General features: G+C 36.7%; 1 non-coding gene and 1 pseudogene across 1 annotated transcript; both read left to right on the top strand.

Moving 5' to 3' along the window:
• The first annotated feature begins 12221 nt into the window (after positions 1 to 12221).
• Positions 12222 to 12328, top strand: LOC133827844 (small nucleolar RNA R71). The gene has a single exon (XR_009890495.1). It is a non-coding gene; the product is annotated as a small nucleolar RNA R71 (small nucleolar RNA).
• A 4392-nt stretch (positions 12329 to 16720) lies between these two features.
• Positions 16721 to 24384, top strand: LOC133821887 (LEAF RUST 10 DISEASE-RESISTANCE LOCUS RECEPTOR-LIKE PROTEIN KINASE-like 1.1; annotated as a pseudogene).
• Positions 24385 to 25696: the final 1312 nt, after the last annotated feature.

Below are 25696 nucleotides of genomic sequence, written 5' to 3'. Positions count from 1 at the left end.
AATTTATCCAATTATTTAAAAAAAAATTAGTCTAAAAGTTAAATAATAATTAATTTGTAAAATTATAATTATTATTATTACAAATTAAAAAATTATGAATAAAGAATTAATAATTTATTTTTTAATTATTTACTTATTTTTAATTTAATTAATTAAATAATAAAATTTTGATATAACATTATCTAATATTAAATAGCATTAAATTATTTGAATATAGTAATTGATAATTTTATTTAATAAAAGTTTTAATTATTTGGATCATCTTCGCAGCTGCAGCCACCACAAGTTTATTACCCTTCACCATCAGCACCACACTTTGCTTCACCACCATTGTCGCGCCCTAACATTGATGATCAAGATATTGACCTGAATGATAATGAATATTTCTCGCCTGGTGAGCCCGATCCAAACAATAATAATTAGTTTACGTTTTTGTATTAAATTAAGACAATTGATATTTTATTATGTTTATTTTATGATTATTTTATATGTAATTAAATTAAGACAATTGATATTTTATTATGTTAATTTAATGATTAGTTTATCTGTAATTTTGTTTGATGAATATTAATTGTGTTATTAATAATTAATTTTAATTTATGTTAAATTTTATTATTTTTAAATAAGTATTATATGTATATTTATTATTAAATAAAATCAAATTAATTATTATATTTTAATATTATTAATTTATTACCAGTGGATTATTAGGGGCGGGACCCGCTGGTATTAAATGAGTCAAACTAGGTTGACTATTTTTTTTTACACTGATGGAGTCCCGCCCCTATTAATCCGCCAATATTAATAGAATACAGGTGGGGTGTTAGTCCGCCGGTAATACCCCTAATCACCGACCGAGTATTACTGGCGGACCCCCGCCCCTAATATGCATTACCGGCGGAATGCCCTATTATTACCGGCGGAAGCCTCCGCCTCTAATACTCTCTTTTGTTGTAGTGGTATTGAATAATGAATATCCCACTTATTATAAAAATAGATGAATAAATATTAAATACAAAAACAATATATATATATATACTAGGTAGAAGCAACGTCAATGCACGATTGTTTAATTTTAAAGTTATAAACATTGTTTATAATTTTAATAAAAAATGGTTCACTGTTTTTTTAAATATATATAAGTAAATAACATTTTTGCCCCCCAAATTATGATTACTGTATGATTGTGCCCCTTGAATGATTTATAATATTAAAAATTCCTCCCGAACTATGCACGATACTGAAATATGAGACTTATGTTAGATTTCGTCTTATGTGGCTAACAAATTGATGATGTAGCATTTTGTTTGTTGATGTGATAGTGTCATGTGTAGAATAATTATTAATTTCGCTCCCTGAACTTTGACCACTACCAAATAATACTCCTTTTATAAAAAAAAATATTTTTTCTTAAAAATAATAATTAAATCCTTAAAAAATTACAAATTTAATTATCAACAAATAACTCTTTTTTACAATATTAATTAAAACTATTTTAGGGCTTAAATAAATAAATAAAACTTTTAATGTAAGAGGAGGATGACAAAGTGGAAAAAACTTTGTTTATGATTTATTTTTAATTTTTATTATAAGATATATTTATTTTATATTGTAAAATAAAAGAAAAGTAAATAAAAAATCATTTGCTATTAATTAGAATTTTAATTTTTGAGTATTTGAAATTTTATTTAATTAATTTAAGGTGTATAGTTCGGGAGAAATTTTTAACATCGTGAATCATTCAGGAGGCACGATCATACCATGGTCATACTTTGAGGGCAAAAAATGTTATTTATTATAGAAATATATGCATACATCTCTTCTATATAATAAGTGTGTAGATAACGGAAATTCTTGGTTTTAACGGTTTTTTATTTTTTTAATGTTAACTTTAATGAAATATTCTTATATTTAAGAGGATATTCTTATATTTAACGGTAGTTTATAAATACTTAAATTTAAATAAAATAAAATTTTAAATTTTAAAAATTAAAATATGATATTTTGAGATACTTTACAATGATAATTATTTACAAATAATAAAATCATACGTTTTATAACTAAAATAAAATTTAATTAAACATAAACTCAGTTATTATAATAATATCATATTAAACATCTAATATAATCTACTGTGAATTAGCAACAAATTGCTTTTTAAAAAAAAAACTAGCAAGAAACTTAAATTTAAAATCCATGTATAATATTTAATATTACATTAAACATATAATATATGATCTCTTGTTGTCATTCTCAAATTTACAAACTAGGACAAACATGAACTTAAACAAAAATAAATTAATTATTTAATTAAAATAGGATATTTATTTCAAAATTTATATGACATTAATATAAATTTAATAAAAATAATTAATAAATTCTATAAATAAAAGGGTAGGTTACCATTTGGTACCTTGTGTTTTTGCAAAGTATCATTTTGGTACACTCTGTTTTCAATAATGCTCATATGGTACCCTGTATTTTAAAATCATACATATTTGTTACCCTAAACTCAAATTTAATTAATAAAATTTTACCAATTTAATCAAACTGCTGTCAATTATGTAAGTTCCAAATTTAAATTTAATTACTTAATTATATATAACTGATGACAGTTTGATCCTATTGATAAAATTTTATCTATCAAACCTAAATCTAGGGTATCAAATATATATAATTTTAAAATACAGGGTACTATATGAGTATTATTGAAAACAGAGGGTACCAAAATGATACTTTGCAAAAACATAGGGTACCAAATGAGTAAATACCCTAAATAAAACTAAACAAATTTGCATATTGCTTGGGGCTTGTATCTACTTTATATATATATATATTCTATATAATAAGTGTGTAGATAATGGAAATTCTTGGTTTTAACGGTTTTTCATTTTTTTAATGTTAACTTTAACGGAATATTCTTTTTTTTTGGTAAGAAAGTCAGTGCATTTCAGAAAAAAAAAAAAAAAAACCAAGAATACAACAACTCCTCAGAGCAAGGTTACATTTTCAAACAAACTAAGAAACCAATCTAAATCAACAGCTTTAACCCCTGCTAAACAAGAATAAAAAATCCTATTATAAACAATCTTTTTAGTCAAGTATATGGTATGCTGAACAGACCAAACTAACCCTCCCAATAAGCTAAATTTCTAACTTTCCAAATATGATAAACAAGGCTAGCTAGAATAGACCAATAGACTAATTTCCTGAACCTGCTAAGCTTGCTTCTTTTGATCCACTTGAATATTCCTTCTACTGAACAATGCCGAGTCTTAAGAGACAGCCAAAACAGAATGGTTTGAACGCAATGGGAACTAAACCAACAATCAAAGAACAGATGATTATGAGATTCTCCCTTCAAACCACAAATGTAGCACAGAGAATCAATACCCAAACCAAACTTTTGGAGACGATCTTTGGTTTTCAATCTCCTTAATAGATAGAGCCACATGAAAAATCTATGTTTAGGAATAATACCCCTCAGCCAAATTGCATCATAGCAAAATCTGGTTTGTTGCTTATGATTTAGAACATTATAAAGATCAGCAATCGAGAAATGAGTTTGCTCGAAACTGTTCTTGGACAGAAAACTTTTTATGAGGTCTTTTACTCTCACCACCTGTCTCCAATACCAGCTACTATTAGCTGTAGCCGAGTAATCCCACCACTCAAGGCCCTTGAGATAAACAACATGGATCCATTTCACCCAAAGGCTCTCTTTATTCATGGAAATATGCCAAACATGCTTCCCCATAGCAGCTAAGTTCCATAAAAAATTAGCCTTCACACCCAGACCTCCATCTATCCTCCTCTTACAAACTGTATCCCAAGCTACAGAACCAGGACCAAGGAACTCAGCAGATCCATGCCACAGAAAATTTCGACAGATTTGAACAATTTTCTCGAGAAGAGCCCTTGGGAGGATCATAACTTGAGCCCAATAGGTTTGAATAGACAACAAAACAGCATTCACAAGAGTCAGTCTACCTGCAAGAGATAAGTGGCGAGAACTCCAAATTTGAATTTTATGCACCATCTTCTCAGCCAAAACAGAGCAATCAGCCATACTGAGATGTTTAGAGTAGATAGGAATACCAAGATAACAAAATGGGAGCTGGATTTTACTGAACCCCGAAGCAAGATGAATACGCATCGCATCCTCTTCAGTCATACCATGACAATAAAAGGCCGATTTGGTCTCATTCGCTTGCAAACCAGAAGACACGGAAAAACGCTTGAAACCTTGAAGCAGGCGCAAGATTGAAATGATATCACCCCTACAAAACACAATGACATCGTCCGCGAAACACAAGTGAGTAAGCTTGAGATCTGTACATCTGTGGTGGAAATGAAAGTCATGCTTACAAGCAACTTTAGCTAAAATGCGGGATAAATATTCCATACAAATGACAAAAAGAAGAGGAGACAGAGGGTCTCCCTGTCTTAACCCGCGCTTAGCCTCAAAAAAACCATGGATGGAACCACCTAATAACAGAGAGTACCGAGGAGTGCGCACACACGTCATAATCAGGCTAACAAATTTAGCAGGGAAATTCAGGGCCAGCAACATATCCTGTAAAAAAATCACAATCAACTATATCATACGCCTTCCGCAAATCCACTTTAAACATGCAGCTAGGATGCTTAGTCATCCTGCCATAATGATGAACTAAGTCCTCGAAAATCATGATATTATGAGCAATTAGCCTCTGTTGCGATATTTTTATTACACGCAAGTGCACGTATCATACAAGTAGTAACTCACACAGGCGAGGTCGAACCCAAGGGAATTGCAGCTAATTACTACAAAATTAGATTTATATTTCTATTTGGCAACAATAAAAATTGGTTTTTAAAATTATAATGCAGAAAACAGAACAAGCAAAACAATAAATAAAAAGGATTTGACAATGGATGTGAAAGTAGGAATATGATTTCAATTGCTTTGATTACCCAATTGTTAATACTAGTCAACTATTCTTCTTCCTCCTATGTGATGACAGATTATAAAATCACCTAAACTCTTTTCAGATCATAAAGGTACTAAATTGCATTGTCAACTATTGCATCTCTGAGGTAGTACAACAAACAATTCGCATTAAGCAATAATCTAAAAGTCACATAAGCTATGTGAATACTTTCGTTTCACATCAAAACCTATGTTTATTCATTTAGAGCATTCCTAATATTCACTTTTCAGATTTCATATTAGGATCATGAATCATGCTTAAGGTGATCAATCTCAAACATGTATTGAGCACAAAAATGAACAAATCACATAAACAAGGAAGAAGGAATAATCAAATAGCATTAATCCATGAAATAATCTCAGTCAATATCCATCAAATCCCTAAATAGGAGTTTAGCTCATAATCTCAATATTCATATCCATAATCAAACTAAACATAAATACTAACATAGAAAAAGAGAATGAAACTAGATGGGGAATTGTCACAGATCGCCCACGCTTGCTCCAAGCTTCTTCTTCTTCCTCCTCCACTTGTTTTGTGTCTCCTCCCTCTAATTCACGTTTTTCTCCTCTTCAAATCGCATCAAAACTCGTTACCCTAAATTAGCCCATGTGAATGGACCAAAATGCCCTTCATTTAAAAATCTGCCGAATTTCAATTTCCAGAAACCTAGCGCGGTCGCGCTCTACAGTAGAGAGGTCGCTCTACTCTCTCAGAAAAGGCATTTTTGACAGCTTTACGAATTTTTGTGCTTTTTGGCATCTTTTTCATTCTAAATCATCCCAATCCTTCAAAACCTGAAAATAAACAAAAACAACACAAAACAAGCGTAAAATAGAACAAAACAACCCTAAACCTCTAAAATACTTCCTAAGTAGACATACTAAAACAAGTCTAAAACTCGATAATCCGCCTCCCATGAATAAAATCTCCCTGGTTCTGAGCAAGTAAGTCAGGCAGAATACACCTCAGACGTTCACCAATCAACTTAGCAGCTGCCTTATACAAAACGTTACAACAAGAGATAGGCCAAAAATCATTAACAGATGTAGGACATTGAGTTTTAGGAATAAGCGTGATAGTAGTGTTGTTGATCTCCTTGAGCAAATGACCCGAGTGAAGGAAAGAAATGACTTCCCTACTAACTTCCTCCCCAACAATTTCCCAATTAGTCTTGTAGAAACCACTCCCATAACCATCCGGACCTGGAGCTTTATGATTCAGAATAGAAAATATAGCTCTTTTAACGTCTTCATATGTAAAATCAAGAAGAAGTTGTTGCTGCTGTTCTGAAGAAACTAAAGGGCCCATATTAACTATAGATTGAGAAAACTTCCTCCTGTTATGCAAACGAGAGCCCAACAACTTCTGATAAAAGGAAAGGAAAGCTTCTGAGACTCCATCTTTAGTATCCACCCATTGGCCATGCATATCCTACACAGCAAAAACAGTATTGGTTGATCTCCTTTGTTTTAGGCTTTGATGAAACAAACCAGTATTATCATCTCCTTCCTTAAGCCAATTAATTTTAGCTTTTTGCTTCAAAAAGGCCAAATAACTATCTTGACACTTTCTAAAACTGGTCCGAACAGCAACCTCTTCATTAATTAATCTTATGTTCAAAGGATCCAATTGAAGAGATCCTTGAAGGTCAAGCATATGAAGTTTGGAACGTAATACTTGCGCTGGGAGGTCTCCAAAATGCTCACGATTCATTTCCTTAAAAATAAATTTTAAGCACTTCAGCTTTTGAACAACTGTAAACATAGGGGTGCCATAAACCATCTGACTCTTTCTCGATAACTAGAGGCAGTACTCCACATATCAAAATAACGAAAAGGTTTTTTTTCGCCCACCACCTCCTGAAAAACAGATAACAAAATCGGACTATGATCAAAATCTCCTTCAGGCAAAAAAACAGCTTCAGCTGTTGGGTAAGAGGACACCCAATCAGAATTTGCCAGCACTCTATCCAACTTGGCATAGATTCTCTCATCCCCGTTTTGCTTATTATTCCAAGTGAAAAAATTTCCAGAACATTTGATATCTCTAACCTCACAAAACTCCAAGCAAGATTTGAAATCATAACAGCCTAATTTATGACCTCTCACAGAAATTCTTTCGTCACCATTTAAAGTAGCATTAAAATCTCCCATCATCACCCAAACTCCAGATATATTTCCTTTAAAGTAGCCTGGGCCTCTGTGAGAGCGGTCGCGCCCCACCTGGCGCGGTCGCCCTGATGGCCTGGATTGGCCTGGCTCTCTGTGAGCGCGGTCGCGCCCCACCTGGCGCGGTCGCGCTGGTTGGCCAAATTTTTTTTTTTTTTTTTTTTTTTTTTTTAAGTGTAAAGGCTACATAATTAAAAAAAACAAAAAACAAAAAAATAATAAAACTTAGAATGTCTCAAACTGAACAAAAATTACTGTAAAAAGTTGGGGTGCCTCCCAAGAGCGCTGTCGTTAACGTCATATAGCCGGACGTTGATTTCCTCTTTACTATGGCGCCAAGAGGATGGCGGACTTGGCTTGATCAATCTGACCACCCAAGTAGAGCTTCAACCGCTGACCATTTACTTTAAAGTTGCCAGTCTTTTCACTTGTTACTTCGACGGAGCCATAAGGAAACACTTGTAATACCGTGAAAGGACCAGACCATCTCGATTTCAGCTTGCCCGGAAAAAGTTTCAATCTTGAATTAAAGAGTAATACCTGCTGTCCTAGTTGAAATTCCTTCCTGACAAGGTTCTGGTCATGCCACTTCTTAGTTCTCTCCTTGTAAATCTTGGCGTTCTCATAGGCTTCGTTTCTAAACTCTTCCAACTCGTTCAATTGCAAAAGCCTCTTCTCACCAGCTGCTACCAAGTCCATGTTCAAGGTCTTCATGGCCCAAAATGCTCTATGCTCTAGTTCCACTGGAAGATGACACGCTTTCCCAAAGACCAACCTATATGGTGACATACCAATAGGTGTTTTGAAAGCTGTTCTGTATGCCCACAAAGCATCATCGAGCTTCTTAGACCAGTCTTTCCTCGAACGTTGTACTGTCTTCTCCAAGATTAACTTAATTTCCCGGTTGGAAATCTCAGCTTGTCCATTACTCTGCGGGTGATAAGGTAATGCTTTTCTATGTCTAACTCCATATTTTGCAAGTAACGCTTCAAATTGCTTGTTACAGAAATGACTCCCCTCATCACTAATAATAGCTCTAGGAGTACCAAACCGGGTGAAAATGTACTTTTGGAGAAAAGTAAGAACTGTTTTACCGTCATTAGCATGAGTTGCAGCCGCTTCCACCCACTTAGAAACGTAGTCCACAGCTAGCAAAATAAACAGATTGTTGTAGGATGACGGAAAAGGGCCCATGAAGTCTATACCCCACACATCAAACAGTTCCACTTCTAAAATACCAGTCAAAGGCATCTCGTTCCTTCTTGAAATATTACCAGTCCTCTGACAACGATCACATGCCTTGACAAACTCATGAGCATCCTTAAAGAGAGTTGGCCAGAAAAACCCACTTTGTAGAACCTTTGCAGCGGTCCTTGTCCCACCAAAGTGACCTCCACACTGCAGACTATGACAATGATTCAGGATAGAGTACATCTCCTCTTCAGGCACACATCTTCTAATTATCTGATCGGCACAGTGCTTATAAAGGATTGGCTCTTCCCAATAATAGTGCTTTACCTCAGAAAAGAATTTCTTCAATTGTTGTTTTGTCATGTCAGGAGGTGTGATGTTTGCAGCTAGAAAGTTGACATAATCAGCAAACCATGGAACCAACAAACTTTCTTTTAAAGCAAACAACTGCTCATCAGGGAACTCATCATTTATCTGGACTTCCTTCATATTCTGACCCTCTTCTGACTCCAATCTTGACAAATGATCTGCTACTAGGTTCTCAGTACCCTTCTTGTCTCTGATTTCTAACTCAAACTCTTGGAGGAGAAGGACCCATCGGACTAGTCTTGGCTTGGCATCCTTCTTGGTCATAAGGTATTTGATCGCCGAATGGTCTGTGTACACAATAACCTTATTCCCGATTAAATATGGCCTGAACTTATCACAAGCGAAGACTATGGCCAACATCTCCTTTTCAGTAGTAGCATAATTCAACTGAGCATCATTCAAGGTCCTACTAGCATAGTAGATGGTGCGAAAAACCTTGTCAACTCGTTGACCCAACACAGCCCCGACAGCATAATCACTTGCATCACACATCAACTCGAATGGAAGCTCCCAATTCGGTGCAATGACTATAGGTGCCGAAATCAATTTTTTCTTAAGAGTTTGAAACGCCTCCATACACTCCTTTCCAAACTCAAAGGGCACTCCATTAACAAGCAAACTAGACAATGGCTTGGAGATCTTTGAGAAATCCTTTATAAACCGTCTATAGAAACCAGCATGACCCAAAAAACTACGAACCCCTTTTATCGAAACTGGCGGGGGCAAATTCTCAATAGTAGACACCTTGGCTCTGTCTACCTCAATGCCTTCCTGTGAGATCTTGTGTCCCAAAACAATCCCCTCTCTAACCATGAAGTGGCACTTCTCCCAATTAAGCACCAAATTGGATTCTTCACATCGAATCAATACCAGCTCCAAGTTCCTCAAACAATGATCAAACGACGAGCCAAACACTGAGAAATCGTCCATGAAAATTTCTATACAGTTCTCAACCAAGTCAGAAAAAATGGCCATCATACACCGTTGGAAAGTTGCTGGTGCGTTACATAGCCCAAATGGCATGCGTCGGAAAGCGAATGTGCCATAAGGACATGTAAATGTCGTTTTCTCTTGGTCCTCTGGTGCAATGACTATTTGATGATATCCAGAGTAACCATCCAAAAAGCAATAATACTCCTTTCCTGCCAGTCTGTCTAACATCTGATCAATAAAGGGAAGGGGAAAATGGTCTTTCCTTGTTGCCATATTGAGCTTGCGGTAGTCAATGCATATTCTCCAACCAGTAACAGTTCTTGTTGGAATTAACTCGTTCTTCTCATTCTTCACTACCGTCATCCCCCCCTTTTTAGGTACCACCTGAACCGGACTCACCCACTCACTATCAGAAATTGGGTAAGCTACCCCTGCATCTAACCACTTCAACACTTCTTTTCTCACAATTTCCTTCATTGGTGGATTAAGTCTTCTTTGGGCATCTATGGTTGGTTTGACTCCATCCTCCATTAAAATTCGGTGCATAACAGTAGAGGGGCTGATCCCCTTGATGTCTGCCAAAGTCCACCCAATGGCCTTCATGTGCTCTCTCAGAATTCTCAACAATTTTTCAGTCTCCACATCAGATAGTGAAGCTGAAACTATAACTGGGAGTGTCTTGTTTTCACCCAAAAACTCATACCTCAGGTGGTCAGGAAGTACCTTCAGTTCTAACTCTGGGGGTTTCTCAACTGAGGGCAATGATCTTTTTGGTACTGCCCCAAGCTCTTCAAAGTATTTCCTTTTCAATGGCCCATAAGAATTAAGCCATTTTGCGTACTCCATAGCTTCATTTCCATCTTGATCACTAACTTCATCTTCAACCAAACTCAACTCAAGAGGATCATTTATCAGTTTTCTCTCTTCCACTAAATTACCCATTACATCCACTGAAAAACAATTGTCACTAGCTTCTGGATAGGTCATGGCCTTGAGCACATTGAACACAACTTCTTCCCCCTGTACTCTCAACTTCAACTCACCCTTCTGAACATCTATGAGCGCTTGGCCTGTTGCCAAGAAGGGTCTCCCAAGGATAATGGGGACATTGCTATCCTCTTCCATGTCAAGAACTATGAAATCGGCAGGAAAAATAAACTTGTCCACTTTGACCAGGACATATTCAATTACCCCTCTTGGATGTGCCAACGAACGATCAGCTAGTTGCAACGTTACCGTTGTGGGCTTTGCTTCACCAAGTTGCAATCTCTTGAAAACTGACAATGGCATCAGGTTGATACTGGCCCCCAAATCACAAAGAGCATTTATTCCCTCAATTCTCCCAATAGTGCACGGTATTGTGAAACTCCCGGGATCTCTCAGTTTAGGAGGGAGCTTCTTTTGCAGTATAGCACTACACTCTTCTGTCAATGCCACCGTTTCAAAATCCTCCATCTTCCTCTTCTTGGACAAGATGTCCTTCATGAACTTGACATAACTCGGCATTTGCTCTAAGGCCTCCGCAAATGGAATGTTGATGTGCAGTTTCTTGAAAACTTCCAGGAATTTAGTAAACTGCTTGTCCATGTTGTTCTTACGGAGCCTTTGGGGGTAGGGAATCTTTATGTGATGCTCAATACTGATTGGTGGGGTAGCCTCTTTTACTGGTATGCCCTCAGTAGCCTTTTTCTCACTGTGCTTCTTTTCCTCTTGTGTCGGTGCCTGTGCCTGTTGATCCTGACCCACTTCTTCAACTGGCTGCTTTTCACTTGGTCCCTCATAATTCTTCCCACTTCTCAACGTGATTGCCTTGCAATTCTCTTTCGGATTGACTTCAGTGGTGCTAGGCAAGTTACCTTGGGCACGATTAGCCATGAGAGTAGCCAATTGTCCCATTTGGGTCTCCAAATTTCTAATAGAAGACCGAGTTTCAGCCATGAATTGGTTTAACACATCTGACTGAGCATTAGAATTTCCACCAGAATTTTGTTGCTGCTGATGATGAGTGGTCGGTTGGGGTTGTTGCTGCTGTCTAAATCTTGGCTGAAAGAACCCCTGTGGCTGTTGTTGGAATGACTGCTGTTGGCTTGAAGATTGGCCTTGCTGATCATTCTTCCAAGAGAAGTTGGGATGATTCCTCCACCCTTGATTAAAGGAATTGGAGTAAGGGTTGTTGTTGCTCTGTCGAGGAAAATTCCCAATAGCCTGAGCCTGCTCCATAGGCATGTTATTTACATCAGCATACTGACACTGTTCATAGGCATGAGGGCCCCCACATATTTCACACAAAGTCTGGGCCTGTTGCACTGGAGCTGTTATCACATTGCCTTGCAATTGCTTAGTCAAGGCCTCAACTTGAGCGGTCAATTTCGAAATTGCATCCACTTCATACATACCGGCCACTTTCCTTGAAGAACTTCTTTCACTTGGCCACTGCTGATTATTCATGGCCATTTCTTCCAACAAGTCATATGCCTCATTGGCGCTTTTTCTCATAAACGCACCACCAGCTGCTGCATCAATGAGTGTGCGAGTAGTACCACACAACCCATTATAAAAATTATGGACTAGCATCCATTTCTCTATTCCGTGATGCGGGCACTTTCTTATCAACTCTTTGAATCTCTCCCAAGCTTCATAAAGAGATTCATTATCCAACTGAGAAAAATTATTGATCTCTCCTCTCAACTTAGCTGCTTTAGCTGGAGGGAAAAACTTAGAGAGGAACTTCAGTGCTAGATCATTCCATGTATTGATTGAGTTAGGTGGCAAGGATACCAACCAACTCTTAGCTCGCTCCCTCAGAGAAAATGGGAACAATCTAAGTCTGATAGCATCATCACTAACTCCGTTCATCTTAAATGTCTGACAGAGCTCCATGAAGTTAGAGAGATGCATGTTTGGGTCTTCAGTGGGTAGTCCCCCAAACTGGACTGTGGATTGAACCATCTGAAGTATGGCTGGCTTTATTTCAAAATTGTTTGCATCTACGGTGGGTGGTCTTATACAAGACTGGACCCCTGTCATTGTTGGCAAAACATAATCCCTCAGGCTACGGTCGGGTGGATTCTGACCATTAGCTGGGTCTTCTATGGCACCCCCATTATTACCGTAGTTGGCCATAACTTCCTCTTGCTCAATCCTATGTGCAACTCTTTCCAACCTTTTGTTTTTTCTGTTTTGCCGACAAGTCTTCTCTATCTCAGGATCAACAGGCACTCTTGCAGCTGGTCCTTGACGTCGCATAAACCAATGGTACCTGAGATGAGATAAGAAGAATTTGACACAAACAAGTTAGCAAAAAGTGAAAAGTAAACCAAATTAGAATTTAATCCAATTAATGTAATATTAACTAAACAATTCCCCGGCAACGGCGCCAAAAACTTGTTGCTTAATTTTTAATACACGCAAGTGCACGTATCATACAAGTAGTACTCACACAGGTGAGGTCGAACCCAAGGGAATTGCAGCTAAGTACTAACCAAATTGGATTTATATTTCTATTTGGTGACAATAAAAATTGGTTTTTAAATTAAATTGCAGAAAACTCAACAAGCTAAATCAACAAATAAGAAATTAAGGGTTTAACAATGGATGTGAAGATAGGGATATGATTTCAATTGCTTCGATTACCCAATTGTTAACACTAGTTAACTATTCTTCTTCTTTCAATGAAATGACAGATTATAAAATTACCTAAACTCTTTTCAGATCATTTAGGTTCTAAATTGCATTGTCAACTATTGCATTTCTGAGATAGCACAACAATCAATTCACATTAAGTAATAATCTATAAGTCACATAAGCTATGCGAATACTTTCGTTTCGCATCAAAACCTATGTTCATTCAATTAGAGCATTCCTAATATTCACTTTTCAGATTTCACATTAGGATCATGAATCATGCTTAAGGTGATCAATCTCAAGCATACATTAAGCATAAAGATGAACAAATTTCATAAACAAGCAAGAAGAAATAATCAAATAGCATTAACCATGGGATGATCTCAGTCAATATCCATCAAATCCCTAATAAGAGTTTAGCTCATCATCTCAATATTCAAATCCATAATCAAATTAAACATAAACAATGACATAGAAAATTTAAAGAAAAAGAGAATAAAACTAGATGGGGAATTGTCACAGATTGCCCCCGCTTGCTCCAAGCTTTTTCCTCTTCCTTCCTCTCCTTCCTCTTTGTCTCTAGCCTCTAATTCACGTTTTTCTGCCTTTCCCTCGCATCAGAACTCGTTACCCTAAATTAGCCCTCGTGAATGGACCAAAAAGCCCTTCATTTAAAAATCTGCCGAATTTCAATTTCCAGCAACCTAGCGCGGTCGCTCTCTACAGTAGCGAGGTCGCGCTACTCTCTCAGAAAAGGCGTTTTTGACAGCTTTACGAATTTTTGTGCTTTTTGGTATCTTTTTTTCATTCTAAATCATCCCAATCCTTCAAAACCTGAAAATAAACAAAAACAACACAAAACAAGCGTAAAATAGAACAAAACAATCCTAAACCTCTAAAATACTTCCTAAGTAGACACATTAAAACAAGTCTAAAACTCGCTAATCAGAACTTGAAGCCAAACTGGCACAGAACGAATATCTTCTTTTAGAAAACAGACATTTGAGTCCCAAGCTTTTATCATCAAAGGCTTTTTATCAAAGAATTGATAACCCCTGGCGAGAACATTATCTCTACTTTCCATAGATGTAAATCGAACAATATATAGCCCATGTTTCATTAAGCCAACCTTATCAACTCCTAAGTTCTTCCAAACACGTCTGAAGAAACCCTCCATAACTTGAACAGGCAGATTAGCACCTAAAACACAACAAACCACCGATGAGTTCCAGAAATTTACCTCATCTTCAATGTCTGCTTCATCTATACGGACAGTTCTTGTACCTTGATCAGCCTCCGGATCAACCTTCTGAACAGGGTCCTCAACACCAAGCTCTGACTGATTTGAAGAAGAAATAGAGGGAGCAGAAATACCTTTGTTCTTCACAGACTTGGATAACAATGCTGAAAAAATCTGTCGAATCGTCGACTGCTGTTGTAACACCTTTTCAGTCTCCTGAGAATCGAGAATAAGTTCCTCTGGATCATCGGAAAACTCAGCCGCCTCGATGCCCAGTAATTCATCCATGGACTTCGATTTTTTTCCAACATCAGAGGATGTCGGACCTTTCTTCCGAGTTACCTCTCCTTTCGCTGGCGTTGCCGTGATTTTTTTGGTCACCGGATTGCGTTTTCTACCTCTCCCTGCCATGGCCGCAGCTCTGCTGCAAGAGCGAAGAAAACCCTTTCCACTGCTTCTTTTTTAATTTTAACGGAATATTCTTATATTTAACAGAATATTCTTATATTTAACGGTAGTTTGTATACACTTCAACTTAAATAAAATAAAATAATTGATTAACAAAAGTAAAATAGGATATTTTTGATATATTTTATAATGATAATTATTTAAAAAAATAATAAATAATTAAACAAATTAAAATATGATATTTTTCAGATATTTTACAATGATAATTATTTTAAAATAATAAATAATTAAACAAATTAAAATATAATATCTTTTAGATATTTTAATAATTATTATTTAAAAATAATAAAATCATATGTTTTATAACTTAAATAAAATTTAATTAAACTTAAACTCACTTATTACAATTATATCATATTAAGCATATAAATAATCTACTGTAAATTAGGAACAAATTGATTTTTTTTTAAAACTACAAATAAACTTAAATTTAAAATTCACGTATAATATTTAATATTACATTAAACATATAATATATAATCTTTTGTTGCCACTGTCAAATTCAAAAACCACAACAAACATAAACTTAAACAAAAATAAATAAATTATTTAATTAAAATAAAATATTTATTTCAAAATTTATGACATTAATATAAATTTAGTAAAAATAATTAATAAATTTTATAAATATAAAACTAACAAAATGTGTATAAACAGATAGCATACAATCCATTAATTACTAGAGTGGGAAACAATTGTGACCTCTGAAAGAAATAAGTCTATCATAACAACCGCTTATGGTGCATTGGGAACACTCCTGGATTTAGTAAAGCATTGAGACTTACATTGACGAGTGAGTGAAAGCTGAACTCGATTGCGTGCGAAACTTTTCATAATTGTCGACCATTTATAGTTGATGACTAAGCATTGTCATGGATCATTGTCCATTCATTACTCTCGTTCTGGCACCATATGCTATATTCAAAGTCTTGTGTGCGACTAGACTAGGCCATTTTCCAAGTCTCACATATCTGTGTGAACATTTTGAAGGACCAAAAAATAGTCAAGTCCTTAGCTTAGTCGAATACTCAACACCCAGTAGTAGTGTGGGAAGGTTCGCGTGAGTAACCCGTTTTGGCTCTTATGCAAATTTCCTAGTCGAGCAGAAAGAAAAGCCTTTGGTTTTGCATTAGAAATCTAAATTATTCTTGGGATATTGTTGAAGATGGCTCCTATTCCTCTGTTTTTTTTCTTCTTTCTCACTCGTTCTATGCTTCCAAGCTCAGCTGAAAAGAAGGAATATCATTACTGTTAGAATGTGGAAAGTGATGCATGGTAAGAAGTATGAGGTTCCATCTCAAAACCAATTGGTGATGAGTGGAGTAACTCATACTCTTATAAATGGTATGATGATCCCACATACTTTCCATGTGGGATTCTATTCTCTAACATCCCCCCTCAAGATGGTGGCTATTTTTGCTCACCAATCTTGGACGGTTTGATCGCAAGTGGCTCGTTGGCTCTTTTGGCTCTTTTTGGCTCATTATCCCCGAATCACAAAGGGCTCTTTTGGCTCTCTTTTTTGGACCGGTTTTGGATTTGGATCGGACATACTCGTTAGAGTTTTCTTTGACTCTGATACCATGTTAGAGTGTGGAAAGTGATGCATGGTAAGAAGTATGAGGTTCCATCTCAAAACCAATTGGTGATGAGTGGAGTAACTCATACTCTTATAAATGGTATGATGATCCCACATACTTTCCATGTGGGATTCTATTATTCTCTAACAATTACAAATGTCCACCATTCTCTTGTGGAGGTCTTGGCCCGATTCATTTCCCTTTTAACAACAAGACGAATCCTGAGTGTGGAGTGTTTACAGTGAATTGTTCACAAGAAAAATCGAAGATACAATTGAAAGAAGGAGGGCACTGGTATTCAATTGAGAACATCTCTCAGGCAGATTCCATTTTTGTCAAGGAGCCAACACCACTGTCTAAGTCGGATTCCATCAACGATTGTCATATCATCAATAGTTTCTCTCTTCCCAGCTCTAAATCATCGCTCTTCTCTTTCTATAACTTAACAGCTAAGAAACTATCAACGCTTTACAATTGCAGCCACAGTCTTGGCATTCCTCCCTCGAAAGATTTTCATCAAACTAATTGCAGCCACTCTGATTTCTACAGCAATCCTCGAAACATAAGTTTCCCATTGGAACAACAATGTCCAATCGTCACGCTTCCATTTCTACTTCCGCACCATGAACATCAACTTTCAATTGATTTCATTTTTCAAGTGCAAATAAGCCTTGATTGTTGGGTATGTCACTTGAGAGGAGGGAAATGCCTCAATGAAAACGAAAATCGACTTCAGTGTTTAAATCCTCTGCTGCCATTGCCAAAAGGTATATTCATATTGGAAAACAAGCACAGATTTCATGTTTATATAACGTGTGTCATATTTGAATATTATTCCAGTTCCTTAGTTAATGTTACTCATGTTTTCTTTGTGAATGTTTTTTCAGGACAAAAGAAGACAAACCTAAAGTTGGGACTGGGACTAGGTAAGAGTCCTATTCGATTGAATTCTGATTCTTGTAGATACATCCTCTACAAGAATCTTATCTTACTGTGAATTCTATAAATTTCTTTAATACCTTAAATGTTGAAGCTCTTAGCTCAATAATGCATTTTCTTAAAATAGTTCGAACAAATCATCCATTGCATTTTAACATTGAAAACTTTCATTTTTCAGGGCATGGTTTTGGAGTTCTTTTGGCTATGAGTGGCTTGGCAATCATTTTCTGGCGCAGGAAACATGTTGCTTCAGGGAACGTGGCTAATCCGTATATGAATATGGAGGATCCAGAGGGGAGTATTGGCTGTCTTGGGGTCCTTGTCTATTCATACAAAGATCTCATTGAAGCCACTAATAACTTCAATGCTGAAAAAAAAACTTGGACATGGAGGTTTTGGAACTGTTTACCATGGTAAGAAACATCTTTCAAAAAAATAACTTTTGTTTAGGTTTATATAACATTTTTACTATTTTCAAAAGTTATTTTCTTATTCAAAAATAAGTTCTTTTAACAATATCCCTCGCACATACTAAAAATGAAAGAAGAAAAAAATCCCTTCACATAAACCTTAAACTAATTACTTAAAAGAACAAAAAAAAAACAAATATATTTTTTTCTAAAATGAAGTTGATTGTATTTTTTAAAAGAACTAAGAACGCAAGATCTATTTAGCGAGAATTTTAGAAAGAACTCTCGGAAGGTTGCCAAAGTTAGCAACACTTGTGAGGTAACCCCTTTATTAAATAGGTGTGCAAAATACAAGATTACTAACAGAACTAATACAACTTTCAAAACAACTTTACAACTAATTATGTATAAAAAATAAACAAGTAATAGATACAAATTAGTTATGGTTATCATCCCCCTCAAGCGAAAAAGAGACTGAACTACTTTCAGCTTGGACTTAAGGTTCTGAAAACAATCAATGGGAAACAATTTCGTTAGGACATCAACAATTTGATCTACTGAAGGAACGTAACGAACAGCCAGAGTTTTGCCCACAAGCTGATCTCGAACAAAATGGAGGTCAATCTCTATGTGTTTAGACTGAGCATGGAAAACTGGGTTGGCTGCTAATGCAACTACACTTTGATTATCAACCCATATAACTGGAGGTACAACTAATTGAACTTGTAACTCTGAAAGTAAGGAGACTGGCCACTTTGTTTCTGCAGAAGCATTTGTTAACGCACGAAATTCACTTTCAGTGCTGGAACGGGCAACGACCTGCTGCTTTTTAGCAGACCAAGAGACCAAACTTCCACCTAGAAACATAGCATAGCCACCAATGTACCGTCTATCATCAGGGGAGCTAGCCCAATCAGCACCGGAATAACCATGTAGTGACATAGTTGCAGCAAGTCGAAGTAATAAGCCATCAACAACAATACACTTGAGATATCGCAGAAGTCGGTTGCAAACCTCCCAATGAACATCTGTTGAGCATGAATAAACTGACTAAGCTTGTTAATAATGAAAGAGGCATCTGGTCTTGTAAGAGTAAGATACTGAAGTGCGCCCAAGGTACTTCGATAAAGAGACACATCAACAAATGGAACTCCTTCAGCAAAGGACAACTTTTGAACTGAGCATGTTGGACTAGGAGCAGACTTAACGCTATCCATATGAAATTTGACCAATAGATAGATCAGTGACATACTTAGTCTAAAATAAGTACATACCAATAAAAGTATGACAAATTTCCACACCAAGAAAGTAGTATATGGAAATAAGAGAGCGATTTGGTCCAGTGATGAGGATATCATCAACATAAACCAAGAGTATCACTAGCTAGTCTCCTTTACCAAAAACAAACAAAGAGGTATCTGACTTTGATGCAATGAAACCCCATTGAAATAACACTTGTTTCTGTAACACCCTACTTCTTTAGAGCCTTTACTAAGTGAGTTTAAAACGTGCAATTAACTCGCTAATCGAGGTTTCAAGACAAAAGTGTAGCTAAACCATAAACAAAGTCACATAATTTAAAAATATATCCAATCATTGAAAATTATAAAGTGTTTAACATTTGGGATCCCAAAATACTGTTTAGAAATATTTACACCTCTAAAATATAATTAAAGTCGACTTAAACGACAAAATTAGATTTAATACAAGCGTCTCTCAAAAATATCCCTGGTCGTGGCAGCCAGACAGGCCAAACATGTACGCGTCGCTTCACGCTCTCCATACTCATGGTTGGTCGACTTTCCCCTTGCCCTTACCTGCACCATAGAGCACCTGTGAGCCGAAGCCTAGCAAGAAAACTTCACACAAGCAAATAACATATGCATTGCTACCAATTAGCATTCAATAAATCCGCCAACAGGTTAAACACATACGGTCATGCCGTCCCAGGCGCTTTACCGGGCCCTGGGCTCGCGGTCTACGCGGTGAGGATATCCCAGGTATCCTATAGGGTCTCGCCCTGGAAACTCGCACTCTGCGTGCTAAACGCTGCTCCCGTCCCCTTGTCGTACTCGGCCTTGCCGTTCTCAGCCTTCGCCTTTCCCGGCCTCGTTGTTCTCGGCCTTCGTCGTTCCAAACTCTTGCCGTTCATTTACATATAAGCACACATAGCATAATTAAACAAATACTTAAACACGTATAAACTCAATCAATGGGGCTACGCCCTGCAACACAATCATATAGGGTCATGCCCTGCAACACAAACTATAGGGCCTCGCCCTGCTTAACGGGTACAGCCGTTTTCTTACCTGTGTCACGAGCTTTCCAAGCACTGATATCCAAAGCACAGTCCCCTAGTCCGAGCCTCGCTAAAAACCTAGTCACAATGTATCAACAACATCCATCCATTAAGTTCTAATCCATTAAATAGTTTTGGGTTATAATTCTAGTCTCCGGGACCTTGAATTCTATCAATCCGGGCGATAAAATCCATCCCGAGTCTTAACTTTTGGATTCCCGAGCCTAAAACCTCCTTGATGCCCAAAAACATACTAAGTGTTGTGGCCCCATGAACCCATGTCGCGGCCCGCCTCAAACAGAAACTCCCAACCCCAAAACAGGGCTAGCGCGCCGTGGCCCAAGCTAGGGTGTGCCGCAGCCCGCCCTTCATCCTAGCCTCCAACATGTTCTAGAAGGTTGCGGCTTAGCAAGAACAATGTCGCGTTCCAAGCCTTCAAACCCAGAAAAATCCTCCATTTTTACCACGAAAACCCAACCAATTTATCCCAAAATCAACCTAACAATCCAACTCAATCATCACATCCGTTTTAGAGTGATCCTAGCAGCAAAACCCAACAGAAACTAACCCCAAAACTCACCCAAATAACCAAGAGCAATTTTCAACTTAGCTCACATGCACAACCTTGAAACATCAGCAGTAATTCAACACAATTTAACAAGTGAAAAGCTTACCTTAACCTCTTCTTGAATCCACAAAGTGAAGCTGAGCTAATCCCCAAGTTGGGGCCAAAATCCTTGCTTAATCTTCAACACTTCTCCTTGGTATGGCTTAGAGGAGAAGAGAGAGAGAGAGAAGAGGTTTTGGGTCGGTTCCTAAATTTCTGAAAGCTTCCTTGGTTTTGTTTTATTTAACTTAAGTTTCTAAGGTTACCTCAAAGGCTCGGGGTACCAAAAACATCCCTGAGGGAAAAATGGTAAATTTCCTCAATAATCCCTCCTAAACATTCTAACCTCAAATATATTTCCAAATATTTATTTCCATAACCCGATAACCCAATAAAACGTCTAATGCCCAAAATACCCCTCGACTCGCCTCGAGTCAAGTATTCGACCATGTACGCCCTGATTTTCCCACGGGCTGATTAGCGAGCTGAGCTGCGGCCTAATCATGATTATCTCGTGGACACCCCCAAAACCGGAGCTGCCGTCATAAGATCATACCTCCTTAGCTCGAGGTAACCTAAGGGTTCGCCTCTGGTGACTTAAGAAGGGAGTCCGGGCTCTGAAGGCCGAAGGTCGAGTTAAGTACCCAGATCGTAGTACGAGCTAGGGTTGGAGGCTATGACCATTTATAAAGTCAACCACGCAAGGTAAACGTGCATATATCAGACACCACGTGTTTGATATATCCCTGACTTCTCGGACACGCAGCAGGAACGTGCGTATTCAGACACCCACGACTGGGTTGGGCCGTGCTGCCCATTATCTCCTTACCTATTGATTTGACCACACTTATGTGTCAGGTTTAGGAATTAATCATGAATGTCACAGAATTGACATGATAGGTAAGAAGGTCACAGGATGACCTTCTTACCAACTCTCAGGTGCCTTCTCCTATAAATATGGAGACCTTGGGAGTTGATAAGGGTTGGATTCTCTCTTGTAAGAAATACCATGTAATCAAATATCCAGTATATAACAATAATACTGACTAATGGAGTAGAAGGATTTTAACCTTTGAACCACTCAAAAAACGCACTTTGAGTCACCATTTCATTTCCTAAGATCATATATTTGTTTCGGTTCAACACAAGTACTAATCCCTTTCTCTTCTTTTCTTAATTTCCTGTTGGCGAAGAACCGCGTCAACAGACCCCGTTGTGACTTTCTAGCTAGTCGCTCCTTAGGACTGTCTCGGATCGTGCAGCACAGATATATCACAAATATATCACAATAATTACATTTATGCCCTCAATGAGTTAAAATTACAAGCATGCCCCTAATAACCAAACGAGACCCACATGCATATTTAATTCACCTAAACATGCATCTCTAATAACATATTCACCAAAATTCACATATTATAATAATAAATCACTTATTGCCCTCCAAGCACGCTAATCAAGACCCTAAGCCTTATTAGAAAATTTGGGACGCTACAGTTTCAACTTGTCATTGCAAGCTCTTGGAGCTTGTTTCAACCCATAGAGGGCCTTATTCAACTTACAGACATAATAAGTAGACTTTTCAGGATCAACAAAGTCTTGTGGCTGCTGCATGTATATGATTTCACTTCAATGCCGATTGAGAAAGGCATTAAATACATCAAGTTGCTTCACATCCCAATTAGAAGAGATAGCAAGAGACAAAACAATTCTAACTATTGTTGGCTTCACAACTGGACTGAAAGTGTCAGCATAGTCTATTCCAGGCGTTTGAAGGAATCCTTTAGCTACCAATCGGGATTTGTACTGGTTGAGTGTACCATCAACTTTCAAATTAACTCGAAACACCCACATATTCACGTCGGATTGGTATGGGACAAGAGTCCAAGTGCCCATTTGGAGAAGTGCATCATACTCATGTTTCATAGACTTGTACCACTCAGGATCAGGCAAGGCATGCTTTGTTGAAGTAGGCTCTCTAGGCAGTAAAGAATCGGGCAAGGGATGCTTTGTTGAAAGTTTTTTTTTTCAAAAATAACTTTTTATTTAGAAAACTGTGGTATCTAAAAAATATACTTGAAAATTATCCAATATATATACACAAATATTAAACATCTATTGTCCATATACTATAGAATCTCTCATGTGAGGATATCAACCTACATATAAGACCATAAATTACCTACTCATTTATCAATTAATTTTGAGATGGAATCTCATAGGTCTTATCAAACACCCACTCTATACTATGCAACCTTTATATCTCACTCATTAAAAACCTTCTCCAACAAATTTAAAGATGTATTTTAATAATAACTGCAAAAAAGTCTTTTATTGAAGTTGATATTTATTCTTGGCCTTATTTTATTTGTTTTCTTTCAAATCTAGGTAAACTCAAAGATGGGAGGGAAGTAGCAGTCAAGCGCTTATATGAGCACAACTATAAAAGAGTAGAACAATTCATAAATGAGATAGAAATTCTCACCCGCTTGCGCCACAAAAACCTGGTATCCCTATATGGCTGTACTTCACACCGCTGCCAGGAACTCCTCCTCGTCTATGAGTATATCCCCAATGGCACAGTTGCAGATCATCTCCACGGAGATTGTGCGAAAACTAACCCCTTAACCTGGCCAATTCGTCTAAACATCGCCATTGAAACCGCTAGTGCTTTGGCGTACCTCCACGCTTCAGACATAGTCCACCGTGATGTCAAGACGAAAAACATTCTACTAGACAACAACTTTTGTGTCAAAGTTGCAGATTTTGGCCTATCACGGTTGGTCGCCAACGATGTCACTCACGTCTCAACTGCTCCCCAAGGGACCCCTGGCTACGTTGATCCAGAATATAACCAATGCTATCAACTGACTAGTAAAAGTGATGTTTATAGCTTTGGAGTAGTTCTAGTCAAGCTCTTATCATCCATGCCTGCGGTTGATATAACAAGAGATAGGCATGAGATTAATCTCTCTAACTTAGCAATATGCAAGATTCAAAAACGAGCTTACAATGAGTTGATTGATCAAGGTCTTGGGTTTGGTTCAGATACTAAAGTTAGAACGATGACCATTGCAATAGCAGAGTTAGCTTTCGAGTGTTTGCAACAAGATAAGGAAATGAGGCCTACAATGGAAGAAGTTTTGGAGAGACTAAGGAGAATTGAAGATGAAACAATTGAGATTCAGGTTGTTGATGGTTCTATGTTGAAAGTGAGTAGTAATGTACAACCACCACCACCTTCGCCTAACTGTGATGAAGTTGGGTTGTTTAATAAGATAAAACAAGAGCAACCGCCATCTGCCAAAGATGTGAGTGAAAACTGGCCCATTAGTTCGTCTAGCACGTCTTATTTCAGTGGCTAAAAATTATATGTTTCACTCTCACTTATGCTTAAATTCTAGTAGAGCGGTATAATTAATTATATTTGTGCCATCAATGAGTAAGCAAGTTGGTGGTTCCAAATTTATTTTTATTTTTCCCTTATTTCATATTTTTTTTGTCTGTTTATGATAAAATCCTGAAAGCTCATTTAAATTCCTTTTTATTGTCGGTTTAAATATTTTGGATTATTTGGTGGGATTTGCAAATATTCCTTACTTATATTTATATTCACAGTGTGTTTAAAAAATGAATGTTTATTTTGGTTTTATGAGGAAAATATTATGCGGCTTAGCTAAATTCATTTCCTGATTTTCCTGTGTTAATTTTTGTACTCTCCAAGGATGTTTGACTGCAGGAAATAAAATCTTAGAGAGATAGTTGCATATTTTCTATCTATTTTTAGAAAATTCTGATCTCACTCAGGTATAAGCTGTCATTGCAATTTGCATGACTATCGAAACAAAGTCAACTGATTGGAAAATCTTCGTCAATCAAGAATATCGTCAAATATTCTTGTTTTTATTGTGGATTCTTTCTCAATATTTCTGAGCACGAAATGGTCTCTATAAATAAACTACTAGGGATTTGAGAAAAAGTAAACTATTTGCTGTATTATTTTGTTGAGTGAATTTTGATATTTGTGAGAATGCTTAGCTTATATATAAGATCACATTGTTCACCTGATCTTGCAGTAAACCCGAGTGTTTAGTCTTGTGTCTTTATATAAATATATATATATATATATCACATTCATGTGTTGAATATAGTTTGTAGTTTGAACACAATTCTTAAGGTCTTCGGTAGAAGATTTTTACAAGCCTTGCTTCGGGAGGATGCAAGCACTCATTGACCATTAAAGGGAGTTCAAGTGGTTAGCCGTTTCAATCAAAATCAGATTAGTGAAGAGAAGTACAACAAAGTTGCGGCAAATCTCAAGAGGGAATCTTATTTTGTTTAAGTCAATATTTTTGTACTTTTGATTCTTTATTAATTGGTTATTTCATTATTTGCGTGTGGTCCCAAAGAGTAGGTTATCCAAAAAAGTTTTTTAATCTTGTAAAAATTTGTTTTGTTCTTTATTATTTGTGTACTGTTTTGTATTGTGTTCAGTTTCTATAACGACTAATAATCATTCTGTCATAACAGATCTAAAATCTATTTTAACATTCAATTATCATTCTACAACTTAATTAAAATTACTTAATTATTAAAAATGGAATTTTAATAATTAAATAATTCAGCGCACCTAAAATTTGTAGAAAAGTATAAAATTTCCGGATGAGTTTGGTATAATTACTTGTGCCCATTGATGTAGGTGTGGCATGCTATTCATAATTACAAGCTGACGCCATGTGTGTATAAGTATAACAGCTCTATTTGAATTTGTATTTCTAGAGGAGCTAACGATATGTTTCATTGGATCAAATTAATTTTGGAGGTTTAATGATGAATACTAACCATGCTTCATTTAAGCTGAATATGTTGCTTAATACAAATGTGTAAAAAAT

The sequence above is a fragment of the Humulus lupulus genome, chromosome 3 (genome assembly GCF_963169125.1).
Source record: "Humulus lupulus chromosome 3, drHumLupu1.1, whole genome shotgun sequence".
Lineage (NCBI taxonomy): Eukaryota > Viridiplantae > Streptophyta > Magnoliopsida > Rosales > Cannabaceae > Humulus > Humulus lupulus.
The sequence above is the reverse complement of the archived record's forward strand: the minus strand, read 5'-3'. Positions and strand labels throughout refer to the sequence as shown.